The sequence below is a fragment of the Xyrauchen texanus genome, chromosome 41, assembly GCF_025860055.1.
Source record: "Xyrauchen texanus isolate HMW12.3.18 chromosome 41, RBS_HiC_50CHRs, whole genome shotgun sequence".
NCBI lineage: Eukaryota > Metazoa > Chordata > Actinopteri > Cypriniformes > Catostomidae > Xyrauchen > Xyrauchen texanus.
In genome coordinates this window covers 24710847-24735135 of record NC_068316.1, presented here as the reverse complement: position 1 = coordinate 24735135, position 24289 = coordinate 24710847, and the positions used below count along the sequence as shown (strand labels likewise).

Sequence of the window (24289 nt, the reverse complement as noted above, 5' to 3'; positions counted from 1 at the left end):
AATCACTTCTTATGTCAGGAACTCATAAAAAGGGTTGGACAAGAGCAAGGCACCAAGAAAAAAGTTCTGAAGTTAAACTATTGTATAGTTATTAGATTTTAGAGAAGTACTAATTAACTATTTTAAGAAGGTTATGACATAGTATCTTATTATTTAGGTGGAATTTTGTTAATGAGGCAATTTCATAGGCCTAACTGTCTTTCTTTCTTTCTGTCTTTCTTTCTGTATATATATATATATATATATATATATATATATATATATATATACACACACACACACACACACACACACACACACACACACACACACACACACACACACACACACACACACACAGTATATATATTGCATAAACACATAAAGTTTAAAATGTATACATACATATATAGGCTACAAATGTGTTTTTAGTTCTTTATTGATTGATGTATGACGTCATAAGACAAAGTTGGTGACGTATGGGGGCGGGGTCCATTGGAAGGGTTCTCTCTCTCTCTCTCTCTCTCTCTCTCTCTCTCTCTCTCTCTCTCTCTCTCTCTCTGTCTGTCTGCTGACCTCACACTTTTTCCTCCCGCGTTCATCAACCCCTGTTTTCATCAACCCAATGCATACACGTAGACGATAAACGCGACCCGTTGACTTCGTGGAATACTTCATTTCTTAGCGACAGACTCAGAATGGATTGTTTCCCATGATTTATGTCGTCTGAAGGATTATGCGAACCTGTTTTATGGTTAAAGAGTAAAAGAAAAACACACGTTGACGAAGGACGCTTATGAGGCTCCGAAAGTGAAGAGAAAAAATAATACAAACCAAAAGGTAAAGTTACATTAAGTCTTTCAATTGAAAGGACTCGGTTTTCGTCGGGTTTTTTTATATATATATATATATATATATACATTTGTTTAAAGAAAATGCTGAAGTGGGTCTTGAATGAAATGATTATGTGATGATGTAGTAAGTATATAAATGTGTATTTAAGTTGTCCGCGTCGCAGCGCGAGGCTGTCTCGCGATCAGATATTTTTGGATGGGTTTATAAAAAGCTGTTCTGTTTCTTCTGTCGTCGTTCAGTCTCTCAGAGACAACTCTTTTTTTGGTTGTACTTGTTTATCTGAGATTTCTAGCGTGCAACAGGGCGAAAAAATTATAAATATACTTACTTGTTTGTTTTTGTTTTATCATGCTCCATCTGTTTTTTTTTTTCTATCAATGTGAATCCAGCACGTCATCTACACTTGTTGCTAGGGAGAATATTCGTATTATGTGGATCCTTCCCATGTTTATTTTATGCAAATATTTTGAATTATTATTAGCCTATTTGTAGTGATAATAGCCGAATAGTTAATTGGAATTGATAGTAATAATGGAAATGTAACTATATAAAGGTTTACAGTGAGAAAGAAAAAAACAAGGCACCGATATATAATTCTTATGCAAAATTCAGTTATAAAAACCTTAAAACATGGTTTAGATTGACCAATTTTGCATGTATGTAGGCCTATATGAAATGTGAAAAATTTTAATCAATATCAATAAATCTTGATAAAGTGTGGCTACAAAAGTATATATTATGAAGAATCTTCATAATATGAAGTGTAATATCATGAATCTTGATGCAGAATGGAAGAGGAAGTGACTAAATGTTTTTTTCCACGCAATCACTGGGAAGTGTGAGTTCCAAATTATTTTCCTGGAGAATTAGTAGTCCTTTAACTGTAAAGATATTCTCTAATATGTTACAATTCAGTACTACCAAGATCCAGACCGTTTAAATAAAGTAGAGGTTCAGATTTACAAACATTAAGAAATTGCATATGACTATTCATTTACATTAATATACCTGAAGGTATGGCCTTTATTACCGAACAATACTATTTAACCTAAAAGCAAATTACCATGTGACTATATAATGTATGATGTCATTTTATGTGATCCTAAACTAGTGGTTATGTTAAGCTGCTGGTTTTATTATCAACACCCTCTCATGGCGAAATCACCAGGATTCGACTTTTCTAAATTTGGCTAATTCGTATGATATCGTGTGACTGCACTCGTTTGAATTCCTACAACTTTCACTACAGCCAATGACGTCCCTGGACATCGATTCCATCTAATACGCCACAATTACTTGCTTCTGTCACACACAGCAGCTTCCTATCATGTTTACACTCTCTACTGATTGGTTAAGTTTAGATAAGGGGTTTGGGTAAGGGCATAATATTAATAACTAGATAGGTACATTTCCTGAAGAAAATGTGAGTGGTGCTTGCCGTGGCAAAACTCGTGAAACAGCATGTTATAACTTGAAAAGAGCAAAAATTATGGTCATGAATAAATCAACCCAGAAGTCTGTATGATTTTCTGGTGCAGAAATATGTGATTTGTTACTCGGTTGCTAGGGTAAGCCCATGTGGTTGCTATGCAGTTACCAAGGTAATACAATACATGGCTCCTTTCCATCCTGAGTGTAATAAGTCAACCCGGAAGTCTCTACGTTTTTGTGATGCAGAGATATGTTATTTGTTAGTCGGTTGCTAGGGTAACCCCATATGGTTGCTAGGCAGTTACCATAGTGATACTTATGAAGTCTCCTTGCCATCCTGATTGAAATAAGTCAACCCGGAACTCTCTACGTTATTGTGATTCAGAGATATGTGATTTGCTAGTCGGTTGCTAGGGTAACCCCATCTGGTTGCTAGGCAGTTACCATAGTGATACTAATGAAGTCTCCTTGCCATCCTGATTGAAATAAGTCAACCCGGAAGTCTCTATGTTTTTGTGATGCAGAGATATGTGATTTGTTACTCGGTTGCTAGGGTAACCCCATATGGTTGCTAGGCAGTTACCATAGTGATACTAATGAAGTCTCCTTGCCATCCTGAGTGAAATAAGTCAACCCGGAAGTCACTACTGTTTTCTGGTGCAGAGATATGTGATTTGTTACTCGGTTGCTAGGGTAACCCCATCTGGTTGCTAGGCAGTTACCATATTGATACTAATGAAGTGTCCTTGCCATCCTGGTTGAAATAAATCAACCCGAAGTCTGTACTCTTTTCTGGTGCCGAGATATGTGATTTGTTTCTCGGTTGCTAGGGTAACCCCATCTGGTTGCTAGGCAGTTACCATAGTGATAGTAATCAAGTGTCCTTGCGATCCTGAGTGAAATAGATCAACCCGGAAGTCAGTACTATTTTCTGGTGCAGAGATATGTGATTTGTTACTCGGTTGCTAGGGTAACCCCATCTGGTTGCTAGGCAGTTACCATAGTGATAGTAATCAAGTGTCCTTGCCATCCTGATTGAAATAAGTCAACCCAGAAGTATCTACGTTTTTCTGATGCAGAGATATGTGATTTGTTACTCGGTTGCTAGGGTAAACCCATGTGGTTGCTAGGCAGTTACCATATTGATACTAATGAAGTGTCCTTGCCATCCTGGTTGAAATAAATCAACCTGGAAGTCTGTACTCTTTTCTGGTGCCGAGATATGTGATTTGTTTCTCGGTTGCTAGGGTAACCCCATCTGGTTGCTAGGCAGTTACCATAGTGATAGTAATCAAGTGTCCTTGCCATCCTGAGTGAAATAAATCAACCCGAAGTCAGTACTATTTTCTGGTGCAGAGATATGTGATTTGTTACTCGGTTGCTAGGGTAACCCCATCTGGTTGCTAGGCAGTAATCATAGTGATAGTAATCAAGTGTCCTTGCCATCCTGATTGAAATAAGTCAACCCGGAAGTCTCTACGCTTTTCTGATGCAGAGATATGTGATTTGTTACTCGGTTGCTAGGGTAACCCCATCTGGTTGCTAGGCAGTTACCTTAGTGATACTAATGAAGTCTCCTTGCCATCCTGATTGAAATAAATCAACCCAGAAGTTTCTCTGATTTTCTGGTGCAGAGATATAGTTACTGCTAAATGGTTGCTAGGGTACTCTGTTTAGTTGCTAGGGAGTGGCTTGGCAGCTGCCAATCATTAATCTCCAAAGGCTGCTTGTCAGTATGAATGATATAAACCAACTCCCATGCCTCTGTGACATTCAGAATGGAAGATATCCTCTATGGATTTTGGTTGCTAAGGTGCTCGACAATGGTTGCTAGGGAGGGGCTAGGAAGTGTTGAGGTGATTCATGATTGGCTGTTTGCTGCCCCGAGTGAAACGAGACCACCCTTGTGTTTCTATGAAACTTCTATCCGGAGATAGCCCTTTGATGTCTTTCATTAGAAGTGTATGGGACTTGTTGCTAAGGTGCTCTAAATTGTTGCTAGGGCGTGGCTTGATAGATTCAAAATGATCCTGAGATACTGATTGGTCGTCTGAGTAAAATGAGCCCGCCCCATTGTCTCTATGACACTGTGATCCAGAGCTATGTTGAATACAAATCCCAATGCCATTTCATTTCATGGGCCGTCCTACACCATTGTAAGTGAATTGGGGCATTTTTGGGCAGCTCCTGCCCCCAGGGTGCAACTTTTACCCCATTTTGAGGTATGCTCTTACAGAGCCTGCCAGCCTCTTCAAATGTGGCAAATCACACGTTTCTCGAAATCCTGCTCGGAGCTGTGGACGTCAAAGTTTGTCGCAATGTTAAGTCTATGGGATTTTTCGGCGCTTTTTGCCCCTGGGGCAATTACCGTACCCGATACGCTATAAAAGTCATAGCACACGTGTCCTCAATAGGCCGTTCGATTTGACACCTCATTCGTGGGTCTACGCCAAACGGTGCGGGACGAGTTAGGTGCCGAAGTTTTGTACGGAGATAGAATAATAAAAAGTATAAAAATAAAAATAAGTATGTGAGATTACAATAGTGATGCTTTGCAAGCACCACTAATAAAAAAAAAAAAGAAAAATAAAAATAAGTATGTGAGATTACAATAGTGATGCTTTGCAAGCACCACTAAATATGTCCTTAACGCCTCGTGTGTGTGGAATTCGCGCTTACTTACGCATTAGACATCTGGGAATTTGCACGTGATGAAGTTGCACGAGTTTATGCAAACAACATCATGCGAGACTATACGAAATAGTCAACTCGTAAATTATGTACGCATTTTCTTTAGATTGGGTTGTTTTATTCGCTTGCTTCAATCTCGAGTAAGTCTTTAAAATATAGTGCCAGCGATCATCTTGCTTAGTCACCCCAAACTCGATTAATTACATAAAAGGTAACAAAATACAAAAGGTAATTCAAACCAGTCTGAGGCTTTCATGGATTCCTAATGACTTATCTGTTTTCTTAGGGAAATGTGTTTAACTGCAGTATGTTAAACACACACATGGCATTGATTGGGACTTTGGAGTCACAGATGTTCCTACTTAGCCCTACTAAATAGTAAAGGGAGACCTATCTACATCTACAAAAATAGGATCTACCTTCCTGGATGATTTACAGAATTGCAACTGGCTGATGCATTTATCCAGAGAGACTTACAGTGCATATAATGTAGCTACAGTATACAGTTTATCAGTATGTTCCCTGGAAATCAAACCTATAACTTTGCCTCTGCAAGTGCCATGGTACCAAAAATACAGATGAAATACTCTGATCTTTCATGGTTTATTTTTGTAATCAGTTTCTAATAAAAGCAAAGCAGGCCTGAGAGCAATATGTTTGTCTCCTTAAAATTGGCATGCTCCTCTTTCCAAGATCCTTTGAAATGTCAATAAGCCAGGAAACAACCTTGTGAGACATGCTGCATTGATTAATTGTATTCAGTGATACCCTTGTACCCATTTTAATCTGAAAAGGACGTACGTCTGTACTTAAGAACAACCTTGTGTCTGTGAGCAGAGTAGCTTTTTAATCAAGTGAATGGAGGCAAGATGCTAAATGAAGTGTGGGTTCGTGTGTGGTCGCTTGCATCTGTTAGCTGACTGTACATGACCTTTAACCTTAATAACAGCTGCCAGACAGAAAAGCTCTTCTTGGATCTTTAACAGGGACTCATCTTGACAGATAAGTGCAGGTTTGTAACCTAAAATTGGGAAGACATTTCAATTCATGTTTCTGCATTGTCGGTCACTCAAAGATGTTTAAAACAGTATATATTGATTTAGAAATCTACGTGAAAGTGTCACTCATGTTTAATGCTTAAAGTTAGTTGTTTATTTTCTCTTTTGAAGTTTATGATATGATGGTATAAATGAAATTCACAACAAACGCATGGTTTGTGACTTGAAGATAGTTGTTGTTTTCTCTCCTGATTCTTGTGAAGTTTGTTATGTGATGTTGCAGAGAAAGTAACAAACTCCAGTGTTTAAATTCAACCTCATTTTAAAGTGCACTAGGTAAGAAAAGTTCAATATTATTTTAAGTTCCCTTCACAGTAACAGTCAAAAATTTTGGCCAGGGGTGGGCGATATAACTAAATTCTTATGTCATGATATGAGTAAATTTATATCACGACAATGATATACTGTACGATAACGCTATCACGGTATGTTCATTTTTGTTCTAAAAATCAATAAAACAATTTTTAGATGTTAAATGTTGTATAAACTAATTTTATATAATTTTCTCTTTATTTGGAACCATCTCTCTCTCTCTCTCTCTCTCTCTCTCTACACACACACACACACACACACACACACACACACACACACACACACACACACACACACACATCCTTGTTTCTCCAGTAACTTGTTAGAAACAGCCCAAGCCGTCATTACAAGTACTAAAGTGAAATTTTCAAATTAGTAATGGAGGCTTGTGCACATCTTTTGAACTAGCAATGTCAGATTATGATCCGTCGCGTAAGAAATTAGTTCCATTAGTTCCAAGTGCGGTTTTTGTGAAAGTCCTTCGTTTTTCCTAATTGTTTTGTGTACTTGTTCTTTGAACTGATGTGATGTGGGCCATGCTTGCTTGTGTTATTTTGCTTAATAAACGTTCCTCAAAAAAACTCAACATCTTCTCAAAGAAACATAACAAAGGAAATAAACCATGAGTAAAAAAGTACAGTGAGGAAAATAAGTATTTGAACACCCTGCTATTTTGCAAGTTCTCCCACTTAGAAATCATGGAGGGGTCTGAAATTGTCATCGTAGGTGCATGTCCACTGTGAGAGACATAATCTAAAAAAAAACATCCAGAAATCACAATGTATGATTTTTTAACTATTTATTTGTATGATACAGCTGCAAATAAGTATTTGAACACCTGAGAAAATCAATGTTAATATTTGGTACAGTAGCCTTTGTTTGCAATTACAGAGGTCAAACGTTTCCTGTAGTTTTTCACCAGGTTTGCACACACTGCAGGAGGGATTTTGGCCCACTCCTCCACACAGATCTTCTCTAGATCAGTCAGGTTTCTGGGCTGTCGCTGAGAAACACGGAGTTTGAGCTCCCTCCAAAGATTCTCTATTGGGTTTAGGTCTGGAGACTGGCTAGGCCACGCCAGAACCGTGATATGCTTCTTACAGAGCCACTCCTTGGTTATCCTGGCTGTGTGCTTCGGGTCATTGTCATGTTGGAAGACCCAGCCTCGACCCATCTTCAATGCTCTAACTGAGGGAAGGAGGTTGTTCCCCAAAATCTCGCAATACATGGCCCCGGTCATCCTCTCCTTAATACAGTGCAGTCAGCCCTGTCCCATGTGCAGAAAAACACCCCCAAAGCATGATGCTACCACCCCCATGCTTCACAGTAGGGATGGTGTTCTTGGGATGGTACTCATCATTCTTCTTCCTCCAAACACGGTTAGTGGAATTATGACCAAAAGTTCTATTTTGGTCTCATCTGACCACATGACTTTCTCCCATGACTCCTCTGGATCATCCAAATGGTCATTGGCAAACTTAAGACGGGCCTTGACATGTGCTGGTTTAAGCAGGGGAACCTTCCGTGCCATGCATGATTTCAAACCATGACGTCTTAGTGTATTACCAACAGTAACCTTGGAAACGGTGGTCCCAGCTCTTTTCAGGTCATTGACCAGCTCCTCCAGTGTAGTTCTGGGCTGATTTCTCACCTTTCTTAGGATCATTGAGACCCCACGAGGTGAGATCTTGCATGGAGCCCCAGTCCGAGGGAGATTGACAGTCATGTTTAGCTTCTTCCATTTTCTAATGATTGCTCCAACAGTGGACTTTTTTTCACCAAGCTGCTTGGCAATTTCCCCATAGCCCTTTCCAGCCTTGTGGAGGTGTACAATTTTGTCTCTAGTGTTTTTGGACAGCTCTTTGGTCTTGGTCATGTTAGTAGTTGGATTCTTACTGATTGTATGGGGTGGACAGGTGTCTTTATGCACCTAATGACCTCAAATAGGTGCATCTAATTTAGGATAATAAATTGAGTGGAGGTTGACATTTTAAAGGCAGACTAACAGGTCTTTGAGGGTCAGAATTCTAGCTGATAGACAGGTGTTCAAATACTTATTTGCAGCTGTATCATACAAATAAATAGTTAAAAAATCATACATTGTGATTTCTGGATTTTTTTTTTAGATTATGTCTCTCACAGTGGACATGCACCTACGATGACAATTTCAGACCCCTCAATGTTTTCTAAGTGGGAGAACTTGCAAAATAGCAGGGTGTTCAAATACTTATTTTCCTCACTGTAACACTTCATTATTTGGTTAGAATATCAGATTGTTTAGCCGTTTCAGATGCTTGACTTCCTGCATAGCACTTTAAGGAAAAAAAATGATTAGAACTAAATGGGTCTCGTTAGTTATGTGGTTATTGCTGTGATATCGAGAGAAACCAGATTGAGTAGCATGAGTGATCCCGCTCTGTAGCACAAACGGTTAGTCTGCTGGACTCACTTGCACTTGCGTGCTCCAGAGATAACGCAACAATCATGTGAAACAAAGCTGCGCATGTCAGATGAGAAATAATACTGTGGTGAGTAATGCTGTAAAATTGTGATGCATTGTAAGGGTGACAATGTGTAAAACCTTGAAAAACCTTTATTTTGGCACATGCACAGTGTTGCTATTTTTCTCCTTAGTATAGTTTAACATGTCTACTGTTTGAAAGACTAAATCTAAAAAACAATAATAAAAGTGCCAAGATGACCTAGAAACACAATGTTCACAAAGCAACAAGTCTAAAGTTATTTTTCAAATTTGAAGATGATCTAACAAAAAATGAGGTTCCTGCAAGCTTTTTTCTCTGTAAAATTGCTGGAAGCTTTTCATACCTTTGTCATGAAAAGCGATCGCGTTTTCATAACAAAGGTATGAAGTCCCGTTTTGATATTGCATGTTTTAATTTGTACTCCTGGCAAAAATAACTAAATTGCTGTTTCTGGAGCATTGCTATTGTGAAACAGAGATTGGATATCAATGTTCAACCCTTAGACCTTTGACAAGATGTATAATTTGTTAACATTCATTACATTTATAGACGTAAATGATATATTAAACGTATGCAGAGTGACGTCACCACCGTGTGCGGGGAATTGCGTATCAACAAGTTAAACAAACAAAAAAAATCTTACTAGAATTTTAAGTGGTCACATCTATTTTTTGGTCTACGCTGCAATATCGAGGGAAGTCTGGTTGTTCAGCAGCACTGTATGGGTGACATCAGTGGTGGGTACGCTGTTCGATTTAATTGTGAAGTGCCATTTTGTCACAATTTGAGTAGGTGCATCGGTTCTCCCATTGGCCAGTCCATCCCTGCCTGACCAATCCAAACAGACCTGTGACCAACCTGTTGAGGAACACTGTTTAGATCAAAAGATTTTTATGATCATAAGAGACAAATACAGTGAGGTGTGTCCAAAAGTTTGACTGGTACTATGCATGTTCATTCTGTATAACAAAGGTAATTATAATTTACTGAAAATCCTTTTCAAGCTATCTTGTCTTATATACAGCTATTGAACTCTCAGCAGAAATATTTATAGGAACTGATCCAAGAAAAAATCATGACAGCTCTGCTACATCTCCAAGTATTTGTTAAAACCATAGCCCATATGTCGCAAATGGTAGCTTTGCAATGCTGTGATTCACTTTTGCCAATCTACCCAGTTATTTGAGTTTCAGAGCACTGTTTTGAAGTGGATTCCACTTGTAGACTTACACATGTCTTATTTTAACACAAGCTTCATGCTTTTTTAGTGTCTCTGTTGAGTTTTTATTGAAGGGTCAATGATGTGGCGGTAGTGTTGTTGTGTCCATATGGTTTAGTTTAATTTAAAAGGTTAAAAATAAATACAAATTACTTGCATACATTCTTTTATTGAGGACCTAGTCTAAAAGTTCTGGTTTTAATCAATTTTGAGAGAATGATGGCATTTTGGATGATGGCAAAAACGTCAATGTGGTGTAACCGTAAAAACTTGGTACCAAATAATTAAACTTGATTAAAAAAGGTGAAATTATCAATAAAACACCCTATTAACTAGTTTGGCATAATCTTACATTAGAACTATTTAATAGTAAATAAAATAATGGAACATCATTGTTCTGAAATTAGGGGATCCTGTCAGTCAAGTGAATTTCCTGAAGTGTCAAGTTGGTGTAACCACCATTCAAGGAGCATTTTGTTATGTGCAAGAAGACCATGTGACAGGAAATCACAGAGAAAGACCCCTGATGACCCTAACTGCTGCATAAAAAGATTAGTAACTCTCTTTAAAATATTCGAGATAATTTGATATGGTCAGGTATACTTGTGTCAAATGTCAAATGGTATAACCTTAGTAAATCATTGATCATTCATCATAATTGTAAAATATTATTTGCTATTTACTTGAAAACTTATGTTTGAAATATTCACATCAAGGCCATGTGCTTGTGTCCATGATAATGCCTGTCAAATTTGTTACTCAAAAGATAAAATACAATTCATTGAATTTGAATTTTGAAGCAATATGGTCAGGTGGTGTAACTGGTTTGTGTCAATTGGCGTAACCAGTATTTTTCTTAAAAATATGATAATATACAGGAAAATTTATGTGGAATAAAATGTACTCTTCTATTGACGTGATATATATATATATATATATATATATATATATATATATATATATATTTATTTATTTTTTTTACATAACTTGTCAAATATTATATGTCCTGCTTATGAAAATCCTAATAAAATCTATTTTCATATATTTTAAAATGATGTAATTATTTTGACGAGTACAATTACATAAACTGCAGGTGTATAAAATGTGTAATTTTTTCATTCTTTTGTGGTTACACCGCTTGACATTTTCATGCGCATTCAGTGTGTACCTTTTGTAAAAAATGGTGCAAATGTAATTTCAAATTACATGAAAACAACACAAATACAAAATGTACATTTGAACAAACCTTATGCATGCTTTTTAAAACAAGTTTAAAAAACAAGTGTTAATCTTGCCAACCCTTCATTTTCATTGACCCTGAAACTGTAGATCTAAAATCAAAGAACACATGTCTAGAAGAACGCGGCTGTCTAAATCCTCCAACTTTTCATCTTAAAACCTTGTTTAGGTAGCAAAACCTTTTGATGAAAGCGATTCTTCCATTCTGCCCATCGCTTCTCAAATGGTTTTGCATTGGACATCAAGTGGTGACCAACACAGCACCAAAATTGTTTAATGTAAAAGTGTCTTTTAAGTTTTTACCAGATCTGCATAGGCCCATCATTGTGGACAATTATTAATATGATTAAATAGTAAAATTGACAATTTTGTAAATATAACAGCTGTGTGATTTACTAGCTTCTGACTCATAGAATAGGCTAAATATTTTGTGTTTATCAGCAGCCAATAATTCACACTACAAAACAGTCCTCTGGTTGATACAAACCATGTTTGTCCTTGTTGCAAGTTAACCTGTTTTTTATATATTCAGTTTGCTTACTTTGCCCAGCTTCTAACAAGCGACAGATGAATATGCGGCAAATAGAGTTTGATTGAACCTTAGCCTTTGATGCTAACAACAAAAGATATGGGATTTATTTGCTCCTTTTAAAAGTTGATAAGCCTGTTCATTTTGCTATCCTGCATGATTAAATAGTAAAAATAAAAATAGCTTTTTTTTCAAATGTAAGGTGAAAAACATCTTTTAGATTTAAAAACCATTGTACTTTTTCATGTAGGCCTATTTCTTAATTTGTTTAAACAAAGCTTAGATTCAGAATATGTATGTGTGTGTGTGTGTGTGTGTGTGTATGTATATATATATATATATATATATATGTATCTGTTGAACAGCTAATATCTCCTGCAGGGTGGTCTGGAAAACAGTAGCACATCTAATCTGATCTGCGTGCTGTCCCCTCCCTGTTTCCTTTGAACTGGCTTTTCTCGTCTTATCTCACCCTTTACTTATCAGCCAAGAATAAAAGTTTTCAGCAGTGTACAATGTGAGAAGTATTCACGTGCGCCAATAGAGGTCACACAGTAAATTAATTAGAAATTTACCTGCAATGGCATGTGATCAAGTCGTTTAAAACGATCACCTTGCCAATCTGTCATACAAGAAAATGCCTTTGGTTGTTCGCTATTTTTTGTCACTCTGCAGCACATTGAGTCTTATTAGTAAAGCATGTACAGTATACTAAGCATCGCTTTATAGATTTTCTATCAATGTTGCACTAATGCGTAGGGAAATTTGACGTTACAGAAAATGCTGTATATTTGTCACGTTAAGTGCTGTACCATTAGTCTTAGACATACTGTACCAAAGAGGGTGAATACTTTGGCTGTGTTGAAGTTTTTTGGGGTAAATAGATGATCCAGAGTGTCATTAGTTTAGCAACAGTTTTAATCAATTATGCACAGAGTAGAGTGAAGGGTGTCAACAGCTGTTACACAGCTGTGGAAAGGAAATGCATAACCCATTTAACATGAGACTCTGACCTATTTGTCCAATAAAGAACACACAATTCAAACTGAGAGCTTCCCCATATGGGTTTTCTCACCAAACAAAGAGTTGGTTGCATGAAGATCTGCTTGAGGCAGTTGGCCCCATGTAAACTACATTCAGTTCAGTTCGAAGTAGCTGTAAATCTTTGACATCCAATTTAAACTTATAGATATCTGTTATTGAAACAACAGATAGGACTTGTATGCTGGGAAAAATAAATATTAAAAATGTATTTTAACTCAGTTTCCTTTACTTTTATAAAGACTCAAGCCTGATTGCTGCATTTGCATGTATTGTTCCATAGACTTTCAAATGTTCAATCTTTAGCCTGGCATGCATTCAAAATGTCACCGCCAATGGCCTGTTGTTGAGATGGTAGTAAAACTGTAAGAAAACATGTACTATTAGTGGTGGATTTATTATTATATAACCACTCCACTTTTTTCCACTACATGTTATTACCAATTGTAGAAAGAAAGTCGCAGGTTGCCTGTAAAATGCAAAGATCAGTAGAGGTATTGTGGACTTCAATGTATTTTATTTTAAGTTTTGACACAAATTTTGACACACTTTTCATAAAAAAAATAAAATGGAAGTAAAAGCCATTTTAAACATCCATATCTCAAGCCCCTTTTGCTGCATTGCCATATGTGTGATGGGCTGCTCAGCTGGACTGCCATTGGGCTAGTCGGATTTACCTCTTTAAGATTAGGGAGATATTCCTCTGTGTCTGTGATAAGGAGGAGGGCGGGGCCAGGCCGTGACTATGCATGCCTGGCCCCCAATCGTGCTAATAAGCCGAGGAGAGGGATAAATGCAGCCGGATGTGGCAGTTTGGGAGAGAGAGAGCCACATGCAACTGCCGTGTGTGTGTGTGTTTATGTTTGTGTCTTTTTGTTAAAGTTCTTATTAAAATATTACTTTGACTGTTTAGCCTGTTCCCGCCACTTCCTTTCCCATTCTTAACCATGTTACATTGGTGCCGAAGCCCGGGAAGAAGGAGGGATGCACTGTTATGGAGTCCTCGCCACTGCTGGCCGACCAACGGAGCAGCCGCAGCCAGCCGCCTGGAGCTCGCTACCGGCCATCAGAATGTGGAGGGGCATTCCATCCTCCAGGGGGTGGAGGACTGCCTCTGGTTCGCCCGGAGAGGTGTGGCACCTGCCAGAGGGTGGAGTGGTCGGGGACCACGATTTATAACCAATCATTTTCCCCCTTTGTGTCTGGCTTAGAAGTGGCTGCTCGTATGAATGTAACACATCATAAGAAAGTGTTTCACAGCTATTCAAATGCAATTTGGATCGCATCATTTACATGTATATATAAATATTTCTATCTGAAAGGACTAAATATTAAATGAAAAAATTGCAGTAAAATGCAAAGTAATCTCTTCAGTAATCAAAAAGCTTTTTGAATGTAACTATTCTAATTACCAATTATTTAAATTGTTACTCGGTAGTGGAATACAGTTACATATATTTTGTATTTTTAATACATATTCAATGTTCTTTATATGATCTAGCTTGTAGTGACTGTGATGCCATGTTTTTTATGGCCAGGACATCACAGAAAAGGGTAAATTTGGCAGTTGACCTGACTACATACTGTTTTCCTGTGTGACGGGGTAGATTTCTGCAGCACAAGTGGGAGAAAGCCAATGCAACAGTTAAAAAGTGACTAGTCATGTGGAACAGTTATATTTTTTAGATTCTGAACCCTGTAACATCTGCCTCTTGTCTCAGAGGGATAATATATCATGCCCTTTGTATTCTATGCATTATATGTATGGTAGTTTAATAGGGGACTTACTCCCACTCAGCCTTCAATTTGATTTATTTGGCACAATATTTTAATTCATTGACACAAGTTGTGCATTTGTCCGGAGGATGGTAGTGTTTGTGGTTGACTCCAGAGAGAGGAAATGAAAGGGCCCAACGCTCGGGGTGGAACTAAGTTAAATTAAATGAAGTAAACTGAGAAAATTATCTGATATCAAGAGTGTGAGTTTAACCATGTTTGAGAGATGAATTTAAACAGTGATCTAAATGTGCTTTATAATTACAGTCTTTTCTATTTTGAGAGCTACAGCTACATCACACATTGGTGTTAGATGTGCCTTGCTTTGTTCCCCGTCTGTCACTCAGTCGACGTTGTGTCGCTGAGTTGACACTAGGAGTTGACACTAGGGGGTCGCTCTTGCGGAGCACGGCCATCTCTGATTTTGAGAAAAGGCCAATGAGAATTGGCGTGTGGAATTTGCATGCCACTCCCCCGGACATACGGGTATAAAAGGAGTGATGCTGCAAATACACATCAGATATCTTTTTCGGAGCCGAGAGAGCAGTCATAGAGCTGAATTCCTCTGCTGTTCCAGTCATCTCTGCAAGCTGTTGGCTTTACGGCGCTTTCCAGCGGTCCTCCCCCTCGCATTCTACGTTGTGCTGAGCATACACACCTGGGTGCTTCAGCAGCTGATAAAAGAGTTACGGAGTGAATAACTTCGTTTATATATACATTTATACTCGTATACATATATATATATATATATATATATATATATATATATATATATATATATATATCTTTTAAAACATTAAAAGAGTGGCACAAATGGTGAAGCGTCTTTTTCAAGATGTCTTTCCGCTTGTGTGTGTTTCCTGGTTGCAGTCGTTCTCTCTCCTCGTCTGATGGCCACGATCGTTGCCTCATGTGCCTGGGTACTACCCACGCAGAGTCAGCGTTCAGTGGATGGTTCATGCTCTCACTGCGAGAGCATGCCCATGGCTACGCTGCGGTCGCGCCGCGACTCGTAAGAGCTGGGCACCCCAGCCGCTCCCGACTCGGTCCTTCTACCTACGGGTATGAGGCGGTGTCGGCTAGCGCTGGGGGCGATATGGGGACCTCAGTGGGAGCCTCTCCGCCGGGTAAAACCCCACGGACCTCCCACTCCCGCCACGCTCAGTATGCTCCAACCGAGGCTGGAGCGTGGTTGCCGGCTCGCTTCATAGCGGACCCGCGATCACGTTCGGAGCGCCTGATGACGATGAGATTTCGATCGCGGCATCGGAGAGCGGGTTTGTCATGTCTGACGCTGAAGACTCGGCTGAGCTCCCACCCTTGGGTGCGGCGGCTCAGTCGCAGGCTGACGCGGAGCTGACAGCCATGCTTGCCCGGGCAGCCGCGAGTGTCGGGCTGGAGTGGAATCCTCCGTCCCCCCGAACCCTCGCGGCTCGACGATTGGTTCCTGGGGCCGGAGCGCCGCTTACGGCCATGTTCCTTTCTTCCCGGAGGTGCATGAGGAGCTTACACGCTCGTGGCACGCGCCTTTCACTGCCCGCACGCGAGCGGTAAGCTCCTCTGCTCTCACTACCCTCGAAGGCGGGACGGCAAGGGGCTACACGGCGATTCCCCAGGTGGACCAAGGGGTCGCGGTGCACTTATGCCCGCAAAATGCCTCCACCTGGCGGAACCGCCCGACGCTTCCGTCCAGGGCCCTCTGGGCAACGAAGGTCACGGCGCGGGCTCTCGGGCAGGCGATGTCCACCTTGGTGGTCCAGGAGCGCCACCTATGGCTCAACCTGGTCGAGTCGCGAGAGGCTGACAAGGTACGTTTCCTTGACGCCCCAATCTCCCAGGTTGGGCTGTTTGGCGACACCGTTGGAGACTTCACCCGGCAGTTCACAACGGTAAGGAGGCAGACGGATGCTATACAGCACATCCTGCCCAGGCGGAGCTACAGGCCCCGCACCCCGTCTGCTCGTCGCCCAGCGCGTCCTCCTGTGGTACCAACACCAGCCCCGCCATAGCCCTGCTACCCACAGGACGGCGACGCCCCCTGCCTCACGGCCGGCCGCCAAGAACCCTAAGAAAGCTTCGAAGCGCCCCTGAGACGGGCAGCCCTGGGACTCAGGGAACTGCACTTCGGGAGCTGGTAAGCAGACCACTCCCTCCCCCGCCGGAGGGGCGGGTGGAGAATCCTTATTTCCCTTTGAAATTTATTTCACTGCACGCCCAACGGGCTGCGAGCAGTTTCCTCAGCTCCCGGGCTCCACTTCCGGTCTCCCCGGCCGTCATTATCACGACTGCCGGCCACCGGTTCTCTTTGGCAGGTACAGCGCCCTGGAACCAGGTCTTCCGCTTCCATGCGTCCAGCTGCGGCACAACCCCGCCCCCGTGCCGACGGTCTCGAAATTCTTCCTCGCCCGTTCCAGGCTGTTCCGGGAGTGGTCACAAGGAGCCAGGTAAGTGCTTCGATGTCCCTAGACTCAGCACCCCGGGCTCCGACGCTATAGTCCCCTTGGTCCCTCTCACTCGGAGTTTGGGGGCGTGGCTCGCGCTCCCCAACCCGTCGCGTTGGTTGATCAGGACAGTCTGACTCGGCTATGCGATTCAGTTCGCCAGACGCCCACCCAGGTTCAACGGCGTCCGCCCCACCACGGTGAGAGACGAGAACGCCGCTGCCTTGCATGCGGAAATCGCCTCCCTTCTACAGAAGGGCGCGATAGAGCCTGTCCCTCCAGCCGAGATGAAGAAGGGGTTTTACAGCCCCTACTTCATCGTACCCAAAAAAGGCGGCGGGTTGCGGCCAATCCTCGACCTGCGAGTTCTGAACCGGGCTCTGCACAGACTCCCGTTCAAGATGCTTACACAGAGACGCATGCTAGCGAGCGTCTGGCATCTGGATTGGTTCGCGGCGTTAGACCTGAAGGACGCGTACTTTCATGTCTCGATCCTTCCCTGGCACAGACCCTTTCTCCGGTATGCCTTCGAGGGTCAGGCATATCAGTACAAAGTCCTCCCCTTCGGCCTGTCCCTGTCCCCTCGCGCCTTCACGAAGGTCGCAGAGGCAGCCCTTGCCCCACTGAGGGAAGCGGGCGTCCGCATCCTCAACTATCTCGACGACTGGCTAATCTTAGCTCACTCGCAAGACATGTTGTGTGCTCACAGGGACTTGGTGCTCAGGCACCTCAGCCGCTTGGGGCTTCGGGTCAACTGGGAAAAGAGCAAGCTCGTCCCGGTTCAGAGCATCTCTTTTCTCGGTATGGAGTTGGACTCGGTCTCAATGTTGGCGCGTCTCACCAGCAAGCGCGCACAGTCAGTGCTGAGCTGTCTGCGTACGTTCAGACAGAACACGTTGGTCCCACTGAAATCCTTTCAGAGGCCCCTGGGGCATATGGCATCATCAGCCATGGTTACACCGCTTGATTTGATGCATATGAGACCACTCCAGCACTGGCTGCAGACCCGAGTCGAGAGACGAGCATGGCGCCACGGCACACACCGCGTCCTTGTCACGCAGACGTGTTGCCGCTCTCTCAGCCCCTGGTCAGACCTAGCATTCTTACGGGTAGGAGTTCCCCTAGGCCAGGTCTCCAGGCACGTCGTGGTTACGACAGATGCCTCCCAACGGGGCTGGGGTGCCGTGTGCAGCGGGCACTCAGTCGCCGGCCCTTGGACGGGCCACTCACATCCCAGGTTACCTCAACAGCACAGCGGACGCGCTGTTGTGGCAGGTTACATCCAAGGGAGAGTGGAGGCTCCACCCCCAGGTGGTTCAGCTGATCTGGAGTCGATTCGGCCAAGCGCAGGTAGACCTGTTTGCTTCCCCGGAATCCTCCCATTGCCCACTTTGGTACTGTCTGACCGAGGCCCCCCTCGGCACAGATGCCCTGGCACACAGCTGGCCCCCGGGGCTTCGCAAGTATGCGTTTCCCCCAGTGAGCCTACTTGCACAGATGTTGTGCAAAGTCAGGGAGGACAGGGAGCAGGTCCTCTTAGTGGCCCCTTATTGGCCCTCCCGAATTTGGTTCTCGGACCTCACGCTCCTCGACAGCCCCGGATCCCTGAGGAAGGACCTTCTCAGGGTCAGGGCCCATCTGGCACCCGACCAGACCTCTGGAATCTCCATGTCGGCCCTTGAGCGCTGTAGACTAAGGTGGCCTACTACCAGCGGTGAACGATCACTCAGGCGAGCCCCCTCAGGCGTCTTACGCCTGAAGTGGCGCTGTTGCTCAGTGGTGTTCTTCCGGGTGAAGACCCCAGAATGAGTTGGATCAGTGCTCTTTCTGCAGGAAGGTTGGAGGAGCTGTCCCCTCCACCTGAAGGTGTAGTAGCATATCGGCACATCCGATGCAATGGAAGGTAAGTATTTAGGAAGCCGATTTGATCATCAGGTTCCTGAGAGCGAGGAGGTTAAACCCACCAGGCGCTGCTCCCTCGTGGGACCTCTCTGTGGTCCTTTGGGGCCTTCAGGGAGCTCCCTTCGAGCCCCTTGAGTCAGCAGAGCTAAAGGCGCTCTCTCTGAAGACCACCCTCCTGACGGCGCTCACCTCCATCAAGAGGGTAGGGGACCTGCAGGCGTTCTCTGTTAGCGAACTGTGCCTAGAGTTCGGTCCGGCTTACTCTCACGTCATCCTGAGACCACGACCGGGCTATGTGCCCAAGGTTACCACGACCCCCTTTAGGGATCAAGTGGTGAACCTGCAAGCGCTGCCCCTGGAGGAGGCAGACCCAACCTTTACGTTGCTTTACGTCACTCCTTTTATACCCGTATGTCCGGGGGAGTAGCATGCAAATTCCACACGCCAATTCTCATTGGCCTTTTCTCAAAATCAGAGATGGCCATGCTCCGCAAGAGCGACCCCCTAGTGTCAACTCCTAGTGTCAACTCAGCGACACAACGTCTCGTTCCCTCCATCAGGGAACGGAGGTTACGTCGAGTAACCGAGACGTTTTTGTTGTTTCTGCATTGTGGTAAGTAATTTCCAATACAGCAGAAAGTGGTAATTATCCAGTATGACTGTGAGGGATGGGGCTGAACTTAAACATTAGTGTGGTCAATATTCCCCTTTAAAGTATTTTAAGGTCCTTATTATAGGACTCTGCATTGTTACTCACATACAGTACATAATGTTCAGTCAAATTTACAATGTTATTTCAGATGTGAAAAAATAAGTAATCACATAAGCTAACAGCAAATGGTCCTGTTCTAGTAGCTAAGCTGGTAGAGCATGATGCAATGATGGATATGATACCTAGAAAAACTACAATTCACCCAAAAATGATTCTCTCATCTTCTACTCACCCTTATGCTGTCAAACTCATATGATTTTCTTTCTATCCATGGAACACCAACAGATATTTTAATATACATACAAGTCGTAGTGGACCAACACTTTCAAGCTCCAAAAAGCACATAAAGCAGGGTTCTCACATGTAATTTTTACATGTACAAAAACATCTGTGTTAATGCATGTTGGTATCAGACAAACTGAAGAAATTAAGGTCTCGTGCTTGTGTATGTATTCGCTTTTTTTTTCCTGATCAGGCGGTTATTTCCTTTTAAAGTTGCACATAACTGCCTAAGTCTAAGCTCTTGCTTTAGCGTAGCGTAGCGGTTGATTGGTAGGTGAGGGGTGTTGCTTCACTGCTGTCCAGGATGCGTTTAGGTTGGATTAGCATTAAACACCTCAAATGCAATGTGGTCACATGCATTTCTGACTACCTCCTTATGTGGTTTGATTGTTCTTCTGATCACAAAACATTTTGGACCCCGTTTCCACCTGTATTTAGTGTTTACCTCTTATGATTGTATTACCAAAAATGCATCCTTATACCAGGTGGAAACAACGTTTATGTTTTAAGCTGTAGATTCATATGAACCGGTACAAAAGAGTTTGGGAATTGGACTACACTTGTCGCTCTGTATGTTTAACACTGCTGATAGTAGCGATGTTGCAGTGCTGCTGAATGGTAGCGCAGGAAACTGTATTTTAGTATTTTAACATAATTTTGCATCCACATCAGCTTGTTAATACAAGTTTGAGAACCATTAACGGCACTAAAAGTCATGAAAATAATTTGTTTTTGGTATTTTTAAACAAATGGAACCACAGGAACTACCACTTCTATCAGAAAAGACTCTGGATGATTGGAATTATTATAAATGTAGAGAAACGTATAATATTTGGCTTAAGCCCCATTCTATTGTTCAGCGCTCAGATACTTGCTTGAACCGTCAGATACCGCCAAAACAATGATGGCAGGGGAACGGATATTACCGCAAAAGGAATAAGAACCTAATTTAACCTATGCCTCCAAAAGAAAATATAAAACTGTCACGATTCACTGTTGTCTGCCCTGTGTTTTGCCTCTGTCATCTGTTCCCCATGGACTACACTTCCCATAATTCCCTGCCCTCATCACTGCCAGCTGTCTTCTATTGTCCTCACCTGTGTTTGATCTACTCATTAGTTTGAGTAATGTAATACTTTTTGTATATTATGCCCTGTTGGTTGCTTGTTCTTTGTCAGTTGTTGAATGTATGTATTTGAATGTATCTAGACCTACCGTGTTTTGCCCATGCCCTTCGTGGATGTTTTTGCCTGTTTATGTTTTTGTTTCCCATCGTGGATATTTTCTTTGTTCCCGTGTCTCCCAGTTCTTTGTCCATCCATCCATCCATCGTCAACCGCTTATCCTGTGTACAGGGTCGCGGGGGGCTGGAGCCTATCCCAGCTAACATTGGGCGAAAGGCGGGGGACACCCTGGACAGGTCGCCAGTCCATCGCAGGGCCCCAGTTCTTTGTATTTGTTTATTTTTCATTAAACTCCGTTGCCGCACCTAGATCCAGCTCCTGAACTTTCTTCCCAGCATTACAAAAACCAAATAAATTAGACTCAGGACAACACCAAAGTCTTATGAAAGTGACGGACAAATCTGAAAGAAGAGGAATTATCAATGAATGATCCAAGTATATGACTGTGCGACATGCTACTATTGTGCCAGACACTTTAATGCAGTTAAAAATGCAGGCTTCCTGATATTGGTGCTCCACAAGACAGAAGAACACAGAGCAGAATCACTTGCGCTACTCAATCGTTTTTGACCAAGGAAAAAACCCTGATTGGAGAAAATAAAATCTCCACTGAACAGGTCGACTTCCAAACAAGTTTTTACTTGGACTATTGTCAAGTGCCAAATAAAGAAAAAGTATAAAAAAAGGAATTATTTGAAAGTATTTAATTCACTGACTGAATTATTAGAAATCAGGCAGTACACTACGGTTATTTAATATGTTAACCCATTTTTATTGATTTTCCAAAATAATGTACTATATTTTGATATACATTGTTATCGTGATACAGGTGAAACTCGAAAAATTAGAATATCGTGCAAAAGTTCATTAATTTCAGTAATTCAACTTAAAAGGTGAAACTAATATATTATATAGACTCATTACAAGCAAAGTAAGATATTTCAAGCCTTTATTTGATATAATTTTGATGATTATGGCTTACAGCTTATGAAAACCCCAAATTCAGAATCTCAGAAAATTAGAATATTGTGAAAAGGTTCAGTATTGTAGGCTCAAAGTGTCACACTCTAATCAGCTAAACACCTGCAAAGGGTTCCTGAGCCTTTAAATAGTCTCTCAGTCTGGTTCAGTTGAATTCACAATCATGGGGAAGACTGCTGACCTGACAGTTGTGCAGAAAACCATCATTGACACCCTCCACAAGGAGGGAAAGCCTCAAAAGGTAATTGCAAAAGAAGTTGGATGTTCTCAAAGTGCTGTATCAAAGCACATTAATAGAAAGTTAAGTGGAAGGGAAAAGTGTGGAAGAAAAAGGTGCACAAGCAGCAGGGATGACCGTAGCCTGGAGAGGATTGGCAGGAAAAGGCCATTCAAATGTGTGGGGAGCTTCACAAGGAGTGGACTGAGGCTGGAGTTACTGCATCAAGAGCCACCACACACAGACGGGTCCTGGACATGGGCTTCAAATGTCAAACGTCTTACCTGGGCTAAAGAAAAAAAGAACTGGTCTGTTGCTCAGTGGTCCAAAGTCCTCTTTTCTGATGAGAGCAAATTTTGCATCTCATTTGGAAACCAAGGTCCCAGAGTCTGGAGGAAGAATGGAGAGGCACACAATCCAAGATGCTTGAAGTCCAGTGTGAAGTTTCCACAGTCTGTGTTGGTTTGGGGAGCCATGTCATCGGCTGGTGTTGGTCCACTGTGCTTTATTAAGTCCAGAGTCAACGCAGCCGTCTACCGGGACATTTTAGAGCACTTCATGCTTCCTTCAGCAGACAAGCTTTATGGAGATGCTGACTTCATTTTCCAGCAGGACTTGGCACGTGCCCACACTGCCAAAAGTACCAAAACCTGGTTCAATGACCATGGTATTACAGTGCTTGATTGGCCAGCAAACTCGCCTGACCTGAACCCCATAGAGAATCTATGGGGCACTGCCAAGAGAAAGATGAGAGACATGAGACCAAACAATGCAGAAGAGCTGAAGGCCGCTATTGAAGCATCTTGGTCTTCCATAACACCTCAGCAGTGCCACAGGCTGATAGCATCCATGCCACGCTGCATTGAGGCAGTAATTAATGCAAAAGAGGCCCAAACCAAGTACTGAGTACATATGCATGATTATACTTTTCAGAGGGCCGACATTTCTGTATTTAAAATCCTTTTTTTTTATTGATTTCATGTAATATTCTAATTTTCTGAGATTCTGAATTTGGGGTTTTCATAAGCTGTAAGCCATAATCATCAAAATTATATCAAATAAAGGCTTGAAATATCTTACTTTGCTTGTAATGAGTCTATATAATATATTAGTTTCACCTTTTAAGTTGAATTATTGAAATTAATGAACTTTTGCACGATATTCAAATTTTTCGAGTTTCACCTGTATAAGATTTAGTAATGTCGCCCACACCTAGTCTTAGACATTTCAGCAGTATTAGGCATTTCACCGGACCATTATGTGGATAGATATCATTCCCATAATGCTCTCTGTGCATCCCCTCCCCTGCAATCCTGTGTCCGTACGTGCGCACGCGCGCTCGCATGCAGTACTGTGCAAAAGTTTTACCTGCTTAGTGAGGATGTCTTCAAAAATAATTACATAATTTTCATTTATCACTTAATGTCATATAAAGTCCATTATTCATAAATAAAAGCTAAATCAATATTACGTGTGACCACCTTTGCCTTAAAACAGCCCCAATTCTCCTAGGTACACCTGGACACAGTATTTCTTGGTTGTTGGCAGATAGGATGTTCCAAGCCTCTTTGAGAATTCACCACAGTTCTTCTATCTGTTTAGTCTGTCTCTTCATGTAATCCCAGACTGACACGATGTTCTGTGGGGGGCTCTGTGGGGATCTTGCAGGGTCTGTTCTTATATTTTCTTTGCAAAAGTAATGTTTGAGAGTCTAACATTTATATTTCCTATTGACACACTAAAGTTGAAGATATAAAAAAACATCTTAAGACAAATGGTTGTGTGAAACATCTTATGTATCAAAACTTTTGCACAGTACTGTGTATGCATATATCTATATATCTATATATATATATCTATATATATATATATATATATATATATATACACACACACACACAGTACATACTGTAAATAAATTATTGCTGTCAATTTTAAATGTTAATTCAGTGCGATT

The 24289-nt window shown here is 41.8% G+C and overlaps 1 protein-coding gene across 2 annotated transcripts in view; it reads left to right on the top strand.

The window, feature by feature from the left end:
* Positions 1-535: 535 nt before the first annotated feature.
* LOC127634009 (integrin beta-1-like) overlaps positions 536-24289 on the top strand; it is a 42319-nt gene continuing 18565 nt past the window's right edge. For both annotated transcript variants that reach the window (XM_052113395.1, XM_052113394.1), the window contains exon 1: positions 536-819. The gene's annotated coding sequence lies outside the window, so the exon portion shown is untranslated. The remainder of the gene's footprint in view (positions 820-24289) is intronic.